The sequence below is a fragment of the Apium graveolens genome, chromosome 5 (assembly GCF_009905375.1).
Source record: "Apium graveolens cultivar Ventura chromosome 5, ASM990537v1, whole genome shotgun sequence".
Classification (NCBI taxonomy): Eukaryota; Viridiplantae; Streptophyta; class Magnoliopsida; order Apiales; family Apiaceae; genus Apium; species Apium graveolens.
This window is the reverse complement of record NC_133651.1, coordinates 235,961,960-235,979,103: the sequence shown is the minus strand read 5'-3', so window position 1 is coordinate 235,979,103 and position 17,144 is coordinate 235,961,960.

Genomic DNA, 17,144 nt, shown 5'->3' with positions numbered 1-17,144 from the left:
AACAAGATTCACCTTCGGCAGTTAAGCTTTCAGCATTAAGGTAGAAAGCTTCTGGACACGTGTCAAAGAAAAAAGAGCTGGTCATCCTTGAAAATCCTTGCCCTTTTCTATTTGACTCATCCTATTAATAAATAGTTTTGTAAGGTGGCAACATAGCTTGAAAAGGTGGTAGCTCCTATCAAGTAGATGAAAAAAACAAGAACCAGGACTTAGAGAAAAAAGAAGGACAACAACCTGGTGATAAACAACCTAGTGACAAGGTGATGAAACAATCACAAGACTTCTTCTAATACTACCACATAAGAGGTCATAGAAGGAGGAGGTGTCCTGAGATTATATAAAAGGAGGAAAAACAAAAGATAAAAGGGGGCAGACAGATACAAAAACAACAACACAACAAAATCTTCCGATTATGGCTACAACTTCTAATATATAATTCTTACGAATTGTAGCGGAGAAAATCAGGGCCATCAGTTTGGCGCCGCTGCTGGGGATTTGACAACGAATACTTGCCGATATATTACACTGACAAGAACAGTTCTGCTCGTGCGTGCTACCATTTAAAGTGATCACTTTTTCATCTACAATGTCATCATACTCATACAGTTCTGGCATTTGGCGTATCAAGTGTGTTTTCTACGCATGCTTGGTGAGCTGAGAGAGCCTAATAAAAATTTCTGGTTTTGTATTTGTGAAATGGGATGGCATGAGGATTTTTCTCAGCTCTCCCTGCCCCTTGTGTTCGTCTTTTTATTTCTTACACTTGCTCAACATTAGTAGTTGATTATTAATCACCAAACTTGTACATTACTACACTAACTAGGATTCATATTATTGTTGCACATGTTTATTTCGAGTCTTATGCCGTGTCTTATTAGTCTTATTCGTTTTTTTCTATGTTGCTCTCATATCTAAAAGAAAGCTTGATCGAAGACATCAAATTCATCATAGAACTAATATATGTAGCTCTTTAAGGTCTGTTTCGCCTACGACTACGGTTTAAATTTGTCTTCCATTAAAAATCTCAACTTTTTATAACCCAATGGCATCTCTTAATGTTCATTTATATATGATTGTAACAGATTTTACTTATTGAAATCAATTATATATGTCACGTCTCAATTGATTTCATTACTAATATCTCGAGTGTGTGACTACTATTATGATCAATGTTTTTTTTATCAATCATGTTTATGGCTACTTGTAATAAAATTTCAGCCTACAATGAGGGGTAAATAATACACTCAAAATAGGTAGAAGTCTATAAAGTTATAATTGTTGTAATAAAGTTATTACAGGCTTCCGGCCTAAAATTGTAAATATAAGGTTCTTACGGACTAAAAATCCAATGTTCCAAAGGCTACGACTTCAAAAAATGGTCATCTCCTTCTCAAGAAAAGAGTTCTGACCAGGCCTGGACATTACCGCTCTTGTTGTTGATGATGCTAGCAAAATATACGCTCGATTGTTATAACCAGAGCAGCTACAAGCCACTATATATACCACGTCCAACATAACGTAGTTCAAGACCGAAACTGCAAGCAAAAGCGTATTTGAAAATCTTCTCAAAACATGTCTTCGATGCTCTTATGTTCTCCTTAAAGAAGTGCAAGAAGTTTACAGGTTCGCTTGCAAGACTAGCGCCATCATTCATCTTCACTTTGTTAACCTATATTTTTGTAATCTAAATATTAAAAATAATTTTAGGGGATACTGATGGCCTACGGAATCTTTGGCCTATGTTCATACAACTTCGTTCTGAGAGGCTTCATCTAGGGGCAAACATGCCACACCTACAAGCCTCACCTTCGGCAGCTAAGCTTTCAGCATTACGGTAGAAAGCTGCTAGACACGTGTCAAAGAAGAAAAGAGCTGGTAATTCCTGAAAATCTGGACAACATGCCACCTTGTCCTTTTCTATTTGACTCATCCTATTAATAGATAGCTTTGTAAGGTGGAAATATAGCTTGAAAAGGTGGCAGCTCCTATCAAGTAAATGATAAAAATAAGAACCAGGACTTAAAGAAAAAAGAAGGACAACAACCTGGTGACAAGCAACCTAGTGACAAGGTGATGAAACAACCACAAGAATTCTTCTAATACTGCCACATAGGAGGTCATGGAAGGAGGGGGTGTCATGAGATTAGATAAAAGGAGGAGAAATAAAAGAAAAGGGGGGGGGGGGAGCAAACACAGATACAAAAATAACAACGCGACAAATTCTTCCGATGATGGCTACGGGTTCTAATATATAATTCTTATGAATTGTAGCGGAGAAAATCAGGGCCATCAATCATATTCTGCCTCAATTAACATTATTTTCTGATGTATTGGTCTTTTATTATTCATTGATAGTTGTTTAACTTGAATATATGTTAAGAATTGATTTTCTGCGTCCGGAGGAAAATATGAGAAGAGAAAGGGCGAAGGATCAATAAAATGAGTTAAAATGATATGGTGGAACTGGTGGAGATTCAAGGGGCTTGCACCTACAAGTCATAAGTACTCACATATTTTCTTTATGTTTAAGAGGGCCTACGGTGATCAAAGTTTCGAATTGTTAAAATACGTAAAATAAATACATATTATGAAATGAGTATATTGTTAAACTTGATTCTTATATAATCCAATATCAAGTGTCTTTTATGTCTTTCATTTTAAGACTTGTCATGTTAATTTTTATCTCCCGACTTGTATATTATTGAATTACAAGTAATTTCGAGATAATAAAGTCCCCTTCCATAGAATATATGAAGTCAATAGTAATTATAAAACATTATTACAATACTCAACAAACAAAATTTCATCTTCAAACAAGAACAAAGATACATGTACATTATTTAACCATTATTTAAAGAGACCATCAATGGAGAAGGGTTCTCATCCAACATATTATATATAACCATTATTAAAAATAAAGTATTACCACATAGAAACCCGATACCTCGAGTTATGGAATAAAACATTTCTTCTGCCAGATAAAATTGTGAATATAAATAATTTGGACCAAAAATAAAATATAACTGATCGTTCACTTTTATGATACACCTATGCTAGCTAATGCCTCAATCACTTGCATGATTTGTGAGAGGGGTCTATAATGGGGAAATTCATGAGCTATAAAATAGGAAAAATGTAATGAAAGTGGAACACAATAAACTTAATGTGCATAATACCTTTGTTTAATAAATACCTATAATTTTTTCAAAACTTGGTAGGGTGCACCTTTAAGTCCTATTCAACAGTAGCTGCAATACGTGTGCTAACAACACTCTAGAAGACACTATCCCATAGGCACGGTGTCCAGAACTAAAATACAAGTAGTTGATTTATCGGGATGGGAATATGTTAGTCCCTTAACAATATGACAAGAATTACAGAAGGGGGGTTGAATGGAATTCTTGAAACTTTTTCTTGAAATAAAATGTTCTAACTCAAATATAAATATAAGTGTATTGATTAGCACAATGCGGAATAAAAACTTAAGTGAATCAAAACACAAGTAATTAAAAACAAGAGTCTTTAAAAACTTTCTGGTGGATTTGAATGATTCCACCAGAGATATATATTATATATCGAGAGAACCCTGTGTGCAGAAATGCTCACAGCTACTTACAACAATTGAACTTCTAAGACTACAGAGAAATGCTAAGAATCCTGCTTACAAATATTTCTCTGCTTTCTTGCTTAGATCGGTAGTATCTTAGTTGCTACTACTTGATTTATATATCACCAAGATTATAAAGTAATAAGACAAGATAATAAAATAAAAAACTATCTAGTCTATTACAATGCTACTTCATTACTCTATTCCAGCGTCTTTGAATATCTTCATAATAGCATGGAAATGACAATACTTCTTTGTTCTCGAAAACCTAGTTGAATAGGCTACCACATTCCATTTGCATCCACTCGACGCATGTGACTGTGTTGTCACTATCAACAGATATTTGAATTCTTTATCCGTCGTGTTCATGATCATCCGTCGAGTTATTGATCATCCGTCGGGTTGTCTATTTGATCATCCGTCGACTTCATTGTAGGTTATCCGTAGGGTAGCAAACTGGCACTTGATTTCATTTCATTTATGCAGAATTACAAGACATCATCTATGTACAATTAATCAACCTATTCTGCATATCTAGTTAAAGTCAACATGACTTGAGTACTACTTACATAATCTATACAGTGGTGAATGCAGAAATGTGCTACAGACTTATTGTTACATAAGCTACTCACTCGATGGATAATAAGTCATCATCCGTCGGGACTATAATGAGTCATTCGTCGGGACTATAAATCTTATCCGTCGAGTGCTACATTATTTCACTAGTTAAAATCTACTAAGGTGTTTTGTTCATGAAATCATCAAGTACACAACATATACACAACAATCTCCCCCAATTTATGTCTACTGGAATTGTAGCCATAAATTAAGAGGTACTTGATGATAACAAAACACCCTAAGAATGTAACTTTAAGAGACAGTAGATATTACCGAAAAGTGCTTCAAATAACAGAAATGTACAAAGTTTTGCTCACAGTCATTTTTCAAGATGCTCCTCTAGCCTGAGCAGATTTGTCTAGTTTCTTGAAGGTCTGGATCTCTTTCCAAGCTTTCTGTTATTTTCCTCAATCTGATTTTGGAGCTGCCTGTGTAATTCCAGTTCATCAGGTTCTGAGAGATTTAGCTTTTCTTGCATTTCCAAAAGAGTCTCATTGCTAGAGATGCTCAATTGAACTTCTAATCTGAAGAATCTTCACAGACCTTTGTCATCTATGAACTCCATCAGCCAGTAGGGCCTTAGATGCATTCTTCTCCCTGTGTAAGGGATGATTAGAGTCTTTGGGAGTGCATCTTTAGCTCTAACACTCCTTAGTTCTTCAATCTTCTTCAATACCAATCTTCTTGCAGTAATGTTGAACCCAAAGTTCTTCTTGAAGGATGAATAAACTTTAATCAGTACAGCTTGACTTTCTTGAAGGATCCTGTGAAGAGGCCACATAATCTCCTTTCATCCTTTGTACTTGAACACTAACCTTTCAGGTAGGTTTCTGTATGCATCAATTCCTCTTACTTCATCTAGTTCATCCAGATAGAGGTTTAGATCAGAAAATTCTTTGATGTCACACAAGTACAGATAGTCTCCCTTACTGACTTTAGATTGAGCTTTGACTTGAGACTTGGATTTGAGAGGTGACAGCTTCACTTTCTTGACTGCTCTTGACTTTATTCTTTTTGGCTTGCTAAGGATTGGTAGATTGAAGTCAGGAATTGGTATGTTCTCCCATTCTATTGGCTCATCCTTGGGCACAATAGGTTCACCATGAATATTCCTGTAAGGATCCACCACCCTGATATCTTCAAATACCACAGAGGGCTTTGATGCTTGAGTTGTAGATGGTGTGGATTCCTTAGGAAATTGATCTTCCAATTCCTTGTCAACAATACAGTTTCCTTTTAGTTCTTTTAGCCAATTCCTTCTTTCTTGGAGAATTCTTCTGTTGTTCAACTTGCTTCTTTGATTCAATAGCTTCAGATGGTTGAGAAGAAATTTGTTGTGATGAATTTACAGCATACAGCTTGGCCAAGATAGCAATCTGCTCTTTCTTTTGTTTAGTCTTTTTAGCATCCAGAGCAGCTTGCTTCTTTTCCTGCTTCAATCTAGCCTTTTCTTCTCTCTTTGCTTGAGCAAATTGAGGATGTCCAGCCACCACACAAATTTCTTTCCCATTTTTGAAAATCTCGGCAATTCTCCTTTTGGAAGCTGAATCGGCTGGATCTTTGTATAAAGCAATTGATCTTGACAGAAGCTTCTTCTCATCAGGCTTAGGTGTCTCATATACAATGTCTAAAGGATTTTTCAATGATGATTTTGAGTAGTTTACCCTTGGTTTAAGAATTGTTTCAGCCTTTGGAGATTTGATGCAGGAAGGTTGTCCTCTTTCCAGATAATTCATGCTAATCTCATTCACACTAATTTGCTTGACTTGAGAGTGATGGATGGCTGACTTAACTGGCTCCTTGACAAGTTCAAACTTCTTCTGTATTTCCCCATCAATCTTCTCCCAGTTGACTAAACTCAACTTTTCCTTATCAGCTGCTCTTAAGTTGGCTGCTGCTGCATTGATCAGATCTATACTATCTGTAACTGATGGCTTTGAGATAGTAATTGAAGGTACAATTACTTTAGTGATTTGAATTTGAAGCCTCTCCCCCTCACTTGATCCTTTCTCCCACTTTTTGTTATCATCAAGTTGAGCAGAAGAGGGGGTTTGAGCAGCCACCAGGTTTTGAAGTAGATCTGTCTGTTGGGCTTGATGGAGATGAATGGCAGTTAAAGATGTTTTCATGGCTGACATTCTTGTGTCCAAGGCATCTATCTTGGTTGACAGATCAGAATTTTTCCTTAATTGCCTCTTGATGTCAAGCATTGTAGCTTATGGAAGTTCAGAATCTATCTTGTCTGAAATAACCTTTTTCATCTCCTCAATATCATTCTTCATAGTATTCACATCTCTAGCATGCTGGAAGCCTTGGATTTGTTGAAGTTGCAGGGAGGCTAGATATGCCTGAAGGAGCTTCTTGGTGCTGGCATTGGTGGTGGTTTGAAGAGCAGTATTGGTCTGATTGATTAATTGGATCAAGGTTGTCTTGAAGTAATGCTCATCACAGTGCTTTGAGAATGCCCATGATGGCATACCTGACCTTGAGCTTGAGCCTACTTCTCCCCCTATGTCCATTGATTCATCTTCACTGTCCCTACTCCCATCTCTAAAGAAATCAGCTGAACCACCAGTCTCATAGTCTACATCACCAGCTGTAGAAGGCAAAGCTGTGATGGCATCCTTAGCTCTCATGATAGGCTGTGTGGTATGCACCAAATTCAGCATCCTTTCTGCATTGTCATTGCCCTGTTCAGCTAGAAGTTGATAAGCTGGAACAGGGTGAGTAAATGCCTCAACATCAAGGGAAGTGGAATCTATAACAGCTTTAGGATGCCGAGATAGTCCTTCCCTGTCTGCATCCTGGACATTCATTGACTCACTAGCAATGACATCCATCCTTATTGCTCCAGACCTGCATTTCTCTCATTTTCTCTCTTTTGTTGCATCAGGGTCTCACCCTGGCTCCCCACCCTCACACCCTCACCTTCACCTACTAAGGTGGGACTTTTCTCACTCTCTTTTGCCAATCCTGAAGAAATGGATTGCAGATTTTCATTCATTTCCTCTCCTTTTTCATGGGAGCAACCCAGACTCTCACTCAAAACACTCTTCTCTCTCAATCCTAAGAGTGACTGTACAATCACTAAATCTTCTGCACTTGAAATAATTAAAGTTTGAAATTGTGCAGAGATACTCGACGGATGAGTCATATCCATCGAGTGAGTGGTTTTGCTATCCGACGGATAACTGCTGTTAGGCTTATCCGTCGGGATACAATCACTACTCGACGGATGAGCAATATCCGTCCAGAGAGTAGAAATGAATGAGTTGGGAATAGAAACTATTGTTGACTCTGTGCTGATTGAAGATATTTTAGGCACAGATGAGACAACAGTTCCTGAAAGAATTGGCAAGTGAGCCAACAAATCATCTAAAAGATGATGCTCACTTGCACTAGGTTTTGGTTTCCCCAACAGAGTTAAAGAAGGGGAATCAGGAATTGATGTGTTTATCATATCCACATCCAGAGAATTTGTTGGTGAGTTTGGTGTTTGAGGTGCTTCTATAACTAGAGATTTTGGCTGTGACTCTATATTTATTGGAGCCACATCAAAATGAATTTTTGAGGGTGCAGTGACTGTATCTTTAGCACCAGTTTGCACAGTGTGTATACCCTGTGCATCCCCAAAGGTTTTTGATTTCTTCTTTCTGGTATAAGTTTGAGGTGAGCTTGTGTCCCTAACCTTCTTGGCCTGTGCTCTAGGTTGAGAGCTTTGTTCAATAGCTACATCCTTTTGGGAGGATGCGGCTAGAAATGAGCTTTTGTCCTTTTTAAGCACTGCAGTTTGTTGGGAAATTGCAGTGTGGCTAGGCTGGGATTCACTCAACTCTTCAACCTTATTTTTGGAGTTTCTTTTATGATCACCCCTTCCCTCACCTAACTTACCCTCCTTCACACTCCCCTCTTGGGCTTTAGTGGATTTTTCAACTGGAATCTTTTGGGAGATACCAGAGGGGGCTTTCTTTGATTTGGATTTTGAAATAATTGAAGGTTTGACAACTTTGGTAGGCAATTGTTTGGTCATTGACACAATTCCATAGCCACACTTGAACTCAAAGAAATTATGGAGGTTGGAATAGTTGTAGGGATAGGTGAACTTACCTCACTTACCTGAGGTGCTTGCATTACAGGAAAATAAAACATTGGCACATCCTTGTGATGATTGGCCCTGTTCAAATCTGCAATGAGCCTTCTCTCTTGAACCCAACAATCTAGTTTGTTGTTAGGGTTCTCAAGTACAATCTCTTCACAGAGGTGGTTAGCTAATAACAAAAGAAATCTAGCATAATACACATTCTTACCTCTTTTATTTAACTCTCCTAATTTAAAACCTAACTCAAATAAGACAAGATCACTGAAATTGTAGAATTTATCTATAACTAGCATGTAGAGCATGTTAGGCATGGAAATATTCACTGAATCAAAATTACTGATCTTTCCTGAGAAAACCTTTGTAACCACATCACACAAGAAACTCCACTCTTTCCTAAGACCCATTCTCCTAATATCACTCAGTTTAGAAGTAGGAAGTGCATAGTGCATGAAATTAAGCATATTGATTATATCAGTGTCAGTGTGTGGTGAAGTCACATTGTTATCAGGAATTTTGAAACATGCTTTTATCACATCACTATTAATACAGAATTCTTTACCTTTAATGATTAGAGTGATGGTCTTATCTGTAGAGTTGTAGGTAGCAGTGATCCACATCTCTTCAACAACTTCACAAAAGATTGTGGGTGATTCCAGCATGGCATAGTTGAGCTTGCAATTCTTCACAAAGTCCATCATCTTGTGATAGTCTCCAGATTGCTGAATACCCTTATTCACTAGTGCGGTGAAATTGTTCTTCTCATAAATGAACCCAGTTTGAGACATAATCTTTACAACAGGTGCCATTGTTAAAGAATAAAAGCTTGAAGAGAAAGAGAGTAAGTGCTTTGAGAGAGAATGAAATTAGAGCAGTTAAATTGAGAATGATAAAAGAAAAGCAATTGCAATGAAATAAGTTTTTATACTATCTCAAAAATAACTGATAAAAATAATAAAGTAAAATAAAGTAACCAATAGAAATTGCCTAAAATAGCCGTTTAAAAATAAACTGTAAAAATTCCACTCATTATCCCTCGTGTTATGCTTACAAACTGTAAGTATACTCGATGGATAATGTACCGGGAATTAACGGCTGAGATTAAGACAATTCGACGGATGAGGAAAAACTGTTATCTATCGAGACATAAAATATTCCAGAAATATAATTGATTTTTGTTAGCAAATAGTATATCGACGGATGATCAAACTCGATGGATAAGGATCATCCGTCAAGATGTAAATTTTGACTAAGCCAAAATCTCATCTATGACTGACAAATCAATTAAATTTTTGGCTGCATTTCAACTTGCAAATTAACTCAGATAGATTTAAGAGTAACTAAACATACCTAACTCACTTACCAACCTTGAAAAGGTGGATTCATCCAGTGGCTTGGTAAATATATCTGCAAGCTGCTTCTCACTTGGAACAAAATGTAGTTCCACAGTACCATTCATTACATGTTCCCTTATGAAGTGGTACTTGATATCTATGTGCTTTGTCTTGAATGTTGTACTGGATTTTCAGTGATGGAAATTGCACTTGTGTTATCACAGAAAATAGGAATCCTTTCAACTTGCCAACCATAGTCTAGCAATTGATTTTTCATCCATAAGATCTGTGCACAGCAACTACCAACAGCAATATATTCAGCTTCAGCTGTAGAAGTAGAAACTGAATTTTGCTTTTTACTGAACCAGGACACAAGCTTGTTTCCTAGAAATTGACAGGTTCCTGTTGTACTTTTTCTATCAATTCTACAACCTGCATAATCTGCATATGAATAACCAGTTAGATCAAAACCAGAATCTCTAGGGTACCAAATGCCAAGATTTGGTGTTCCCTTGAGATATCTGAAAATTCTCTTAATAGCTATTAAGTGAGATTCTCTAGGATCAGCCTGGAATCTAGCACATAAACATGTAGCAAACATTATATCTGGCCTACTTGCTGTTAATTACAGAAGTGAGCCAACCATGCCTCTATAACTTGAAATATCCACAGACTTTTCAGTAGTGTTTAATTTAAGCTTAGTTGTAGTGGCCATGGGAGTTTTTGCAGATGTGCAATCCATTAGATCAAACTTCTTTAAAAGAATAAAAATATATTTAGTTTGACTAATGAATATTCCATCACTAACTTGCTTAACTTGTAAGCCAAGAAAGTAAGTTAGTTCTCCCATCATACTCATTTCATACTTACTTTGCATCAATTTGGCAAACTTTTTGCAAAGTTTCTCATCTGTAGAGCCAAAAATAATATCATCTACATAAATTTGAACAAGTATACTAGAGCCGTTAACATTTCTGAAAAATAAAGTTTTATCTACAGTACCTCTTGTGAAGTGATTTTCCAAAAGGAACTTTAATAAAGTGTCATACCAGGCTCTAGGTGCTTGCTTCAGTCCATAAAGTGCTTTCAAAAGATAATAGACATGTTCTGGTAAATTTGGATCTTCAAAGCCAGGAGGTTGACTGACATAGACTACTTCCTCCATATTTCCATTTAGAAAGGCACTTTTGACATCCATTTGATAGACCTTGAAATTGGCATGGGCTGCATAGGCTAAGAAGATTCTGATGGCTTCAAGTTTTGCAACAGGAGAAAATGTTTCATCAAAATCTATTCCTTCTTGCTGACAATAGCCCTTCTAGCTTTGTTCCTGACAACTATGCCATTTTCATCCATCTTGTTTCTGAATACCCATTTGGTATCTATTGGATTCTTTCCTTTAGGCTTGGGCACCAGCTTCTATACATTATTCCTTTCAAATTGGTTTAGCTCCTCCTGCATAGCTAAAATCCAATCAGGATCCAACAAAGCTTCTTCTACCTTCTTTGGTTCTTCTTTTGAAATAAAGTTGCTGTATAGACATTCTTCCTTAGTTGCTCTTATTGTTTAAACTCTAGAAGACACATCACCAATGATAAGCTCAAAGGGGTGATCTTTTGTCCATTTCCTTTGTTGAGGTAGATTAGCTCTAGATGAAGAAACCTCATTGTTGTCTTGATGTGTGATTGAGTTTTGATTGTTAGAAACTCCCCCTGAGTTTGTGGATCTTTGATTTGAGAATGGGGCACTTTTTATAGGTGATCTATCTTGACTTCCTGCTCCTTTTGATAACCCGACGGATGGTGAATTTTGAGTACCGACGGATGAAGCTGGTTGTCTCCCGACGGATAACACAGATTGCCTTCCGACGGATGAAACATTGTGCAACTCGACAGATGTTGAGTTTTGTGCTTCATTGGTAGTAGATTTATCTGCATTATCCTTAGACACTGTTTCTTGATCACTTTCATCATCACTATCATCACTAACCATCTCCACATTGTCGAATTTGAGGCTCTCATGGTAATCTCCATCTTTCAGTCCTTCAATCATTTTACCATCAAACACAACATGTATTGATTCCACAACAATGTTGGTTCTTAGATTGTAGACTCTATATGCTTTACCAACAATATACCCAACAAAAATTCCTTCATCTGCTTTAGCATCAAACTTCCCATTTTGATCAGTTTGATTTCTCAGAATATAGCACTTGCAGCCAAAGACATGAAGAAAATTTAGAGTTGGCTTCTTGTTCTTGAACAATTGATAGGGAGTCATGCATCTGGCTTGATTAACCAAAGAAATATTCTGAGTGTAGCACGCAGTATTTACATCTTCAGCCCGAAAATATGTTGGCAGTTTAGATTCTTCAAGCATTGTCCTTGCAGCTTCAATAAGTGATCTGTTCTTCCTTTCCACTACTCCATTCTGTTGTGGAGTCCTTGCTGCTAAAAACTCATGCAGAATCCTATTTTCCTCACAAAATGCTCTCATGACAGAATTCCTGAACTCAGTTCCATTGTCAGTCCTGATTCTTCTAACCTTGAAATCAAGATGATTATTGACTTGCCTTATGTGATTGATGATGATTTCACTAGCCTCATCTTTAGACTTTAGGAAATATGTCCAAGAGAACTTTGAGAAATCATCTACAATTACTAGGCAACATCTTTTTCTTGAGATGGACAATACATTGACTGGTCCAAATAAATCCATGTGAAGCAGTTGCAAAGGCTCTTCAATTGTTGAATCAAGTTTCTTCCTGAATGATGCTTTAATCTGCTTCCCTTTTTGACAGGCATCACACAGTCCATCCTTAGAAAACTCCACTTAAGGAATGCCTCTAACCAGTTCTTTCTTTACTAGCTCATTCATGGTCTTGAAGTTTAAATGGGATAGCTTCTTGTGACATAGCCAACTTTCATCCTGACTTGCCTTCCTGAGAAGACAAGTTACAGATTCTGCATTGGATGAGTTGAAATCAGCTAGGTACATATTTCCTTTTCTCACACCAGTGAGAACCACTTTGTTGCTTCTTTTATTAGTCACAACACAGGCTTCTGAATTGAAGGTTACTGAGTTGCCTTTATCACAAAGCTGGCTGATACTCAACAAGTTGTGTTTGAGACCATCCACTAAGGTAACCTCCTCAATGATGACATTGTCCTTTGAAATCAAGCCATATCCCACAGTATAACCCTTGCTGTCATCTCCAAAAGTAATACTTGGGCCAGCTCTTTCCTTAAACTCTGTGAGCAGGGTGGAATCACCAGTCATGTGTCTTGAACAACCACTATCCAAGTACCAAAGATTCTTTCTGTTTTCGTGCACACATCAAAATTAAATCAAGTTGATTTTGGTACCCAAGTTTCCTTGGGTCCTGCCTTGTTAGCTTTCTTTTTCTGTTTCTTAGGCTTTATCTCATTTGACTTAGGAATTTCAGTTTTATCCTTAGTCATTTGAGTTGGGCCTTTGAAACCATTCATTACAACAAAATTATCATGCATATTATGACTAACAGGAAATGGCATGCTATATGCAAACATGTTATTCCAGTATGGCATGCTAAATGGCATTTGTGGCATATTAAATGCAGCATAATAAGGATTATGTGCAAAGGCATATTAGCAAACTGTGCATTCATGTTCTGTGTAGACATAGCATTAACAGGCATGGGAGGCATGGCATTCATGTTAGGAAATTGAGGTTGCACAGGCATGGAAGTAGGCATGGCTGACTTGCAATTAACAGACAAATGATTTACACTACCACACTTGACACAGATTTTTCTAGGAGCATATTTATCAGGTGTGTAGTTATTGTGTTTGTTAATCCCTACTTTACCATTCCTATTGTTTTTCTTTTTGGTCTCTGTTTTTACCTCAATATTTTCAAGTCTGTCACTTAACTGTTTGACAGTCATGTGACCAACATTAGCCTTTTTCCCTTTCTTAACTTGACTCGATTCTCCTGAAACAAAGTTCTTGGAAACAGACCCATACTTCTCATTCAGCTTAACAAGTTTGGCTTTACTGATAGGCTTGCTCACAGCCGACGGATGAGAATTTTCATCATTCGACGGATAACACTTTTTGTTATCCGACGGATGATCCTCATCATCCGTCGAGTCTACATCTGTAAGCACTCCATCCACCAAATTAGGTTCTAGTTTCTCTTTGTTCTTTTTCCAGGCTTCATCACAGAAAGACTCAATTCCTTGAACTTGTTGATTCGAGCATGGACATCCCTGGATGTTTTCCAAGCTTTAATCACCTCTTGTTCACGCTCGAGCTGCTTCTTTAAAATTTCCTCTTTCTTCAAGGACTCAGTTAATTCCTCCTTGGCAATTTTACACTCAATTCTTAATTTTTCAAAATCAATAAACTGAGACTCAAGCACATTATTTCTCTCACTCAAAAACAAATTGTTTTCTTTGATTTTAGCATTTTCTTTAGTAAGAGACTTAAGTGTAACACGCAAATGATATAACTCTGTAGACATGTCATTTATGGCATCATTACACACAACTTTAGATAAATGTGCAAGGTTTATAGTAATTACCTGATTACTTGAAGAGCTTGTTTCTGTCTCATCAGACTTGGCCATTAGGGCTATATTGACATAGCTGACATCTTCATCTTCATCCAGACCATCTGCTGCCCAGTCATTTTCTTGTGTTATGAAAGCCCTTTCCTTTTGTTTGAGCAGCTCAAAGTATTTTTGCTTATAATCCACTTGCTCCAACTTTTTCTTACTAGAATCTGACTTCCTACACTCACTGACAAAGTGCCCTGCCAAGCCACATTTGAAACATTTGAATTTTGATTTATCCACCATGTTTCTATTTGGCTTGGCTGCTCTAAAGTTCTTCTTAAACTTGAGCTTGGAAAATTTCCTGGAAAGAAATGCTAGGTGTTCATCAATGTCTTCCTTGTCATCTTGGATCAAAGAATCTTCACTTTCTACTGCAAGCCCCTTGCCCTTGTTCTCACAGACCCTTGAAGTTGATTCAACAGCTTCCATCTTCACTTCCTTCTCCTTTTCCAACTCAGCAACTAGTGCAATGGATCCTCCTTTCTTCTTTCCTCTCTCCATCCTTTCATCCTGCTCTATTTCAAGCTCATAGGTTTTCAGGATGCCATACAGTCTCTCCAAAGTAAACTCCTTATAATCCTGTGAGTTTCTTAATGAGACTGTCATTGGTTTCCATTCCTTTGGAAGAGATCTAAGGAATTTCAGATTGGATTCTTTTGTCTGATAGACCCTTCCATGCAACTTTAGAGCATTTAGTAGTTTTTGAAACCTACTAAAAATGTCAGTGAGAGACTCACTTTCTTCATTGTGAAAATGCTCATATTGCTGAATCAAGAGCTGCATCTTATTTTCTATAACTTGCTCAGTGCCATCACAAATTATATGTATTGTATCCCAAACATCCTTGGCAGTTTTGCAGTTGATAATGTTGTCAAACATTTCTCCATCAACTCCATTAAACAGGATGTTCATGGCCTTTTTATCCTTCCTGACTTGTTCAATGTCAGGATCAGGCCATTCATGCCTTGGCTTGGGGACTGATGGCTCGTTTCCTGTTGCTGCTCTCATTGGAATATGAGGGCCTCTTTCTATGCAGTCAACATAGGCCTCATTTTGAGAAAGCAAATGAAGATGCCTCTTTGCCTTCCAATGATGGTAATTATCTTTATCCAGAAAAGGGATCTTGACTCCAACATCCTTCTTGTTCATCTTGCTGTATTGTTTTGATCTTTAAACTCTTTGTAAGTTTAGAGCTTGCTCTCATACCAATTGTTAGTCCCTTAACAATATGACAAAAATTACAGAAGGGAGGTTGAATGGAATTCTTGAAACTTTTTCTTGAAATAAAATGTTCTAACTCAAATATAAATATAAGTGTATTGATTAGCACAATGCGGAATAAAAACTTAAGTGAATCAAAACACAAGTAATTAAAAACAAGAGTCTTTAAAAACTTGCTGGTGGATTTGAATGATTCCACCAAAGATATATATTATATATCGAGAGAACCCTGTGTGCAGAAATGCTCACAGCTGCTTACAACAATTGAACTTCTAAGACTACAGAGAAATGCTAAGAATCCTGCTTATAAATGTTTTTCTGCTTTCTTGCTTAGATCGATAGTGTCTTAGTTGCTACTACTTGGTTTATATATCACCAAGATTACAAAGTAATAAGACAAGATAATAAAACAAAAACTATCTAGTCTATTACAATGCTACTTCATTACTCTATTCCAGCGTCTTTGAATATCTTCATAATAGCATGGAAATGGTAATGCTTCTTTGTTCTCGAAAACCCAGTTGAATAGGCTACCACATTCCATTTGCATCCACTCGACGCATGTGACTGTGTTGTCACTATCAACAGATATTTGAATTCTTTATCCGTCGGGTTCATGATCATTCGTCGAGTCATTGATCATCCGTCGGGTTGTCTCTTTGATCATCCGTCGACTTCATTGTAGGTTATCCGTCGGGTAGCAAACTGACACTTGACTTCATTTCATTTATGCAGAATTACAAGACATCATCTATGTACAATTAATCAACCTATTCTGCATATCTAGTTAAAGTCAACATGACTTGAATACTACTTACAGAATCTATACAATGGTGAGTGCAGAAATGTGCTACAGACTTATTGTTACATAAGCTACTCACTCGATGGATAATAAGTCATCATCCATCGGGACTATAATGAGTCATCCGTTGGGACTATAAATCTTATCCGTCGAGTGCTACATTATTTCACTAGGTAAAATCTACTAAAGTGTTTTGTTCATGAAATCATCAAGTACACAACATATACACAACAGAATAAAGGAACCATATGAAACTCTTAAAGACTTTTGAAGATTAAAATAAAGCTAACCATGTTTTCTGTAATTTGTTCATTTGAGATTTGCCTTTGCCGTTCACTTTATTTATGTGATTTTTATCTGTCATAAATTTTATATATCATTTGAGCAATTATATACGTAACAGTTGAAACAAATAAAATATAACTTACATATCTTGAGATAGACAACTATGCATGTTCAGTCCAACACAACTTCTTGTTCATCATCTTTCTAACTTCAAAATTATTCTAATTGTGATAATATGATTACTTGGACTAAAGATTAAATAAAGTGACCTTACTCTTTGAACAAAGTACCTTATATCTTATGTTCTATATTCAATTATATACGTCAAAGGTGAAATAAAACCCAAAATTCATGCAGCTATCATGTCTGTCTGCTTCAAATTTTCCTTGAAACCATATATCGCTATTAATGACACACTGCACTAACATTTCTATTTTGCACAAAGACATATTGCATTAACAATCTATCATTCTAATGCAACTGCATCAACATGTTCCAACCTATTTTGTTACTTGATATGAGATTTATTAATGAAATTCATAACAACTCATAACATGCCTATTTAATAGACTATAAGAAATCCGT